The sequence below is a fragment of the Hyperolius riggenbachi genome, chromosome 4 (assembly GCF_040937935.1).
Source record: "Hyperolius riggenbachi isolate aHypRig1 chromosome 4, aHypRig1.pri, whole genome shotgun sequence".
Lineage (NCBI taxonomy): Eukaryota > Metazoa > Chordata > Amphibia > Anura > Hyperoliidae > Hyperolius > Hyperolius riggenbachi.
In genome coordinates, this window is record NC_090649.1 from 50,842,674 (window position 1) to 50,849,124 (window position 6,451).

The following is a 6,451-nucleotide window of genomic DNA, read 5'->3' on the forward strand; positions in this document are numbered from 1 at the left end:
CCTTCCTGCAGGCCACAAACATGGTGAGCAGGGACCATGCTATGGTCTGCGAGTGGGTGCCCCTGGTTTCTCTGCTGAACAGGGCACTCGATGCTTTGCTGGCACAGGGAGCGGCAGCCTTGGACCAGCAGGAGCGGCAAGCAGCTGCACAGTCCACCTCTGAGGGGGAGGAGGAGGAGGACTTGGTGGAGGTCCCTGACCTGGCTGCTGATGAGGGGGATCAGCGCAGTGCAGCTGAGTTGGTGCGGGGGTGGAGAGAGGATGAGGCAGCAGAGGAGGAGGATGAGGAGGACAGCACTGACGTCGATGTGCCAGCAGACGTGGCCCGCCTCTTCCCAATGGCAGCGCACATGCTGACGTGCCTGCGCAGGGACCCCAGGGTGATCCAGATGAAGCAGAGGGAGGACATCTGGATCAGCATGATGTTGGACCCACGCCTCAAGGGGAAGTTGAGCCAGTTCCTGCCGCCTGCAGGAGGAGACCCAGCGCAACAAATAAGGAGCTTGCAGCAGGCCCTTGTTGAGCGCTTGGAGGAAGCCTTCCCCCAGCCTTCCACCCCCACTGTCCAGCAGCCAGCACAGAGGCAGCAGCAGGTGCCTGCATCCAGCAGCAGCAAGCGCCCCACAGACCTGCTGTCTCTCAGCCACGAGCTCTACAGGACTGTAGAGGCTCCGGCAGCAGTGACTAGAGAGGAGATGCATGCAGCAGCATCCTCCTCCGGTCACAGCCAGCGCCTGACCCGCATGGTGGCTGACTACATGGGGTCCTACAGCGGGCTTGACAGCGATGCCCCTGTTGATCCCATGGAGTATTGGGTCAAGCGCATGGAGATCTGGAGCGAGCTGGCGCAGTACGCCCTGGAAGTGCTGTCCTGCCCCCCTTCCAGCGTGCTGTCCGAGCGCTGCTTCAGTGCAGCTGGTGGCGTGGTCACCGAGAAACGCTCACGTCTGTCTCACAAGTCTGTGGACAGACTGACGTTTCTCAAGATGAACCAGGCGTGGGTGGAAGGCGAGTTCCTGGCCCCTGTTGTCGGCGAGAGGGGGACATGAACTGGCTGCCGGAACTTAGTACCATCGTTAATGTGCCTTACCACCCTTTACCACCTCCTGGCTCCTGCTCACTAAGCCAGCCTGGTTCACTTTGACTATTACGTCGCCTGCAGCCACACATTTCACACCTACAGTGGGCTGCTGCTGTGTACTGCCCTTCTGCTGTCTGTCTGTCTGTGTTTCCCACTGCCAGGGTACACAGAATTACCGTCTGCTGCCACTCTGCCACCAGCTATTACGTCACAACAATAGCTGCTCACACTGCTCCTCCATTCCTCCTGCTGCTGCTGTCTGTCTGTGTTTCCCACTGCCAGGGTACACAGAATTACCTTCTGCTGCCACTCTGCCACCAGCTATTACGTCAAAACAATAGCTATATTGGTTGTAAAACCAAAACCAAAAAAAACCAATAAAAAAAAAAAAAGGTTTAATTTTTCTGAGGTGCCCGGGTTGAAAACTGTGTTGTCCCAGTTGTGTATTGGACACAATGTGGGCTGCACGACCGCTGTCTGGGACCTCCTGTTGTGTTTATTTACAGCCCTGGTATCACCGCTAGGTACCAGGGCTATTATGTCACGCTGCCTACCTGCTGCCACACTCACACTGCTCCTCCATTCCTCCTGCTGCTGCTGTCTGTCTGTGTTTCCCACTGCCAGGGTACACAGAATTACCGTCTGCTGCCACTCTGCCACCAGCTATTACGTCACAACAATAGCTGCTCACACTGCTCCTCCATTCCTCCTGCTGCTGCTGTCTGTCTGTGTTTCCCACTGCCAGGGTACACAGAATTACCTTCTGCTGCCACTCTGCCACCAGCTATTACGTCAAAACAATAGCTATATTGGTTGTAAAACCAAAACCAAAAAAAACCAATAAAAAAAAAAAAAGGTTTAATTTTTCTGAGGTGCCCGGGTTGAAAACTGTGTTGTCCCAGTTGTGTATTGGACACAATGTGGGCTGCACGACCGCTGTCTGGGACCTCCTGTTGTGTTTATTTACAGCCCTGGTATCACCGCTAGGTACCAGGGCTATTATGTCACGCTGCCTACCTGCTGCCACACTCACACTGCTCCTCCATTCCTCCTGCTGCTGCTGTCTGTCTGTGTTTCCCACTGCCAGGGTACACAGAATTACCGTCTGCTGCCACTCTGCCACCAGCTATTACGTCACAACAATAGCTGCTCACACTGCTCCTCCATTCCTCCTGCTGCTGCTGTCTGTCTGTGTTTCCCACTGCCAGGGTACACAGAATTACCTTCTGCTGCCACTCTGCCACCAGCTATTACGTCAAAACAATAGCTATATTGGTTGTAAAACCAAAACCAAAAAAAACCAATAAAAAAAAAAAAAGGTTTAATTTTTCTGAGGTGCCCGGGTTGAAAACTGTGTTGTCCCAGTTGTGTATTGGACACAATGTGGGCTGCACGACCGCTGTCTGGGACCTCCTGTTGTGTTTATTTACAGCCCTGGTATCACCGCTAGGTACCAGGGCTATTATGTCACGGCGAGCTGCCTGCCTCATTGACTGCCTGCTGCCACACACTCATCCTCCTCCTCCTGCTGCTGAATTTACCTCCTGCTGTCTTTGTGTTTCCACTGCCAGGGAGCACATACAATGGCGCTTCCAACATGCGTGCGCCCACCAGCTATTTGTTACGCTCAAAAATAGCTGCATTTCTTTAAAAAAAATTTGAAAAGAGAAATACGTGAAGAAGAAGAAGAAGACGATATTGAAAAAGAAGGAGAAGGAGAAGATGAAGAAGAAGATGAAGAAGAAGATGAAGAAGAAGAAGATGAAGATGAAGAAGATGAAGATGAAGAAGAAGAAGAAGATGAAGAAGAAGAAGATGAAGAAGAAGATGAAGAAGATGAAGATGAAGAAGAAGAAGAAGATGATGAAGAAGATGAAGAAGAAGAAGAAGAAGATGAAGAAGAAGAAGATGAAGAAGAAGAAGATGAAGAAGAAGATGAAGAAGATGAAGAAGAAGATGAAGAAGATGAAGATGAAGAAGAAGAAGAAGATGATGAAGAAGATGAAGAAGAAGAAGAAGAAGATGAAGAAGATGAAGAAGAAGAAGAAGAAGATGAAGAAGAAGAAGAAGAAGATGAAGAAGATGAAGAAGATGAAGAAGATGAAGAAGAAGATGAAGATGAAGAAGATGAAGATGAAGAAGATGAAGATGAAGAAGATGAAGAAGATGAAGAAGAAGAAGAAGATGAAGAAGAAGAAGAAGAAGATGAAGAAGAAGATGAAGAAGATGAAGATGAAGAAGAAGAAGAAGATGATGAAGAAGAAGAAGAAGAAGAAGAAGAAGATCTAGAAGAAGATTAAGAAAGATAAAGAAGAAGAAGAACAAGTATATACAGTAACACTACACTACTGAACCAAATTAAGGACACAACTTCTCTTTCCACATTTTTTTTTAAAGGAACATCCCCACATAATCACTTGCTGTTGTTACTTGGAAAAAAAGATGTTTCTTGCATCATTCACCCTCAAAACAAGTGTTGGAAGCTATTTTGGGCCAATTCGAATAGTCAGCTCGAATAGTGAGCTCGAATACCGACTCGAATAGTGAGCTCGAAGTCCGAGGTCGAATCGAATAGTAAAAAATATTCGACTCGAATATTCGACTGACCTCGAATAATTTACTATTCGAATTCGACCAAATTCGAATTTTTAAAAGGGGTATTTGAGCACCACTGGTCACTAGTTGTTAAAGTAGGAGCTCCTTCGGGAAACTGTGCAGAAAAGGCATGTCTGAGTTGTAAATACCTAAAAAACATCTTATTTGAAAGGGAAAATGTTTGTTTAAGGTCATTAAAAGAAATAAGTACTCCCTCCCAAACAATGTGCTTCAAGGACTTAATTCCCGATCTAGCCCATAGTACTGGGTCTGGAATTTGCATAAAATGTTGCAGCTTAGGATTTTAACTGACATGGGTTTTAATAAATATATAAAATATGAATACTGTCCCTGGCTGGATTTGAACCCTGGCCTCTCACACCAGAGGCAATGACTTTGACCAGTATGCTATAGCTAATATACAGCCAGGAGGTTTTGTTAGTCAGCTGAGTAGTTACCCAACTGACATGTATTGCTACCTGTGTCAGCTGATCTCTTCAGCTGACACTTAAACAGGATTATTGCCTGCGTGTGATTGGCTGCTGTGTGCATGTGGTCGACCACTGATTGGTTGCATGAAGTATTTAAACCTGCTGAGTGCTTCCTGTGATTGCCCGTGATAGCTTTGGCTGTGTGCTTTTGCTGGGTGTGATTTTCTGCTTATTGATACCTGTGAACCGACCTCTGCCTGGAATCTGACTACGCTTTGCCTGCTGCCTGAACCGACCTTCTGCCTGATCCCTGACTATTCTCTGATCTCTGCCTGGACCGACCTAGGATTACCTGACCTTGATTTCGCCTGCTCCTTGTGTACCTCGATACTTCTGATTGTACGTGTATGACCTCGGATTGTTACTGGACTCTGCTTATCTCCTGTTAGGTTCTGGTGAGTTACATAGTTCACTCTACGTTCAGCTCCTATACCTTGCACCTACAAGGCCTGGGTGTAACCGAAGTCGGGCAGGTGTTGTTTCCTCACCTCCCGTTCAAGCGGGGCCGCGCCACATAGGGTGAAGAAGGTGGGGATCGATTGGGGCATAGGAGCTGAGCTGTGAACTGATAACTGGCCAAGCCTGACATAACATTATCACAGGAAATCTTACCCCAATATTTTACCAAGATGGATGGTAACGGGGAACGTTCCCAGATGGAGATCCTATGTGAACTTGTCTCTCAACTTCGGATTTCAGTCGAGGACGTTCAAAGGAGCTATTCACAAATCCAGGAGCAGTTACGCAATCCAGCAGCTCTCTCAACTTCTGCTCCGCCTTCTGCTCCAGTATCTATTCCTATTGAAAACTCAGTTCCTGCTCCTGTTCCAGTGGACCAAGCTGTGTCTCTTGCTCCTGAGCCTAAACTTCCTTTGCCAGAAAGATTTGCGGGAGATAGAACCAAGTTTAGACTGTTTCGCAGTGCTTGTTATTTGCATTTCTCACTTCTACCCAGAACTTACGCTAGTGAAAATATTCGTGTTGGAGCTGTTATATCCTTGTTACAAGGGGAACCGCAGGCTTGGGCACTACGATTGGTGGATCAGCAGCATCCAGCCCTCTCTAGTACTGCGAGTCTTTTTGAAGCACTGGCTGAACTGTATGAGGATACTAGTAAAGGGACCGCAGCAGAGATGGCCCTGCAGTCACTCCGTCAGGCTAGACGCCCTGTGGAGGAGTATGTTACGGAATTCCGACAATGGTCAGGGGATACAGCATGGTGTGATGCAGCTCTGAAGCACCAATTCAGACGTGGACTTTCTGAACAACTGAAAGATGAGCTTGCCAGGGTCGGGATTCCAGACACACTTAAAGATCTCATCAAATTATCTATTCAGATAGATCGACGCCTCAGGGAGAGACGTCAGGAGAAGTCTTCTTCCTTCCGTCCTAACTGGTCCACTTCAGTTCCAGTACTGCCACCTCCTGGTTCTCCTCCAAAACCATCTGGGTTAGATGATCCAGAACCCATGCAGTTGGGGGCTTCTAAGTTATCTGTTGCTGAAAAAACTAGAAGACGCTCTATGGGTCTTTGTCTGTACTGTGGAGCTTCAGGTCATATGGTTCGCTCCTGCCCTGTAAAGCAGCCGGAAAACTCCAGCGCCTAGGTGAGATCGAGGAAACTCACCTAGGCGGTCAGGTATCTCCTCATAAGAATCGTTTATTATTACCTTGCAATATTATCTGGAGTGACAATTCTTTTGATGGTCAGGCTTTTGTGGATAGTGGGGCAGCAGGTAATTTCATGGACCTCACTACCGCACAAAGCCTAGGTATTCCTGCTTTACCATTGTCTGAAGAAATTTGTGTCACAGCTATTGATGACTCTCCTTTGGTGTTGAGCCAACCTATAACTGTCACACTTGAAGTCATGTTAAAAATTGGTGTTTGTCACTGTGAAAAGATTAAGTTTTTCTTGCTTGATTTACCTTCCACCCCAGTCGTATTAGGTCTTCCTTGGTTACGCTTGCATAATCCAACATTTGATTGGCAGTCGGCTCAACTCACATCATGGTCTAATACTTGTTTTAAAAACTGTATTAGTTTGCTTCCTTTACGTGGTACTGAGGTTAAAGCCAATCAATTGCCTGTATGTTACCAAGAATTTTCAGATGTATTTTCTCCACAGGAGGCTGACAAACTTCCCCCTCATAGACCATATGATTGCCCTATTGAGTTATTACCTGGTACCATACCTCCTCGGGGTAGGTTGTTTCACCTTTCAGGTCCTGAGAAAGAGGCTATGAGGGATTACATAAAAGAGAATCTTGAGAAGGGTTTTATT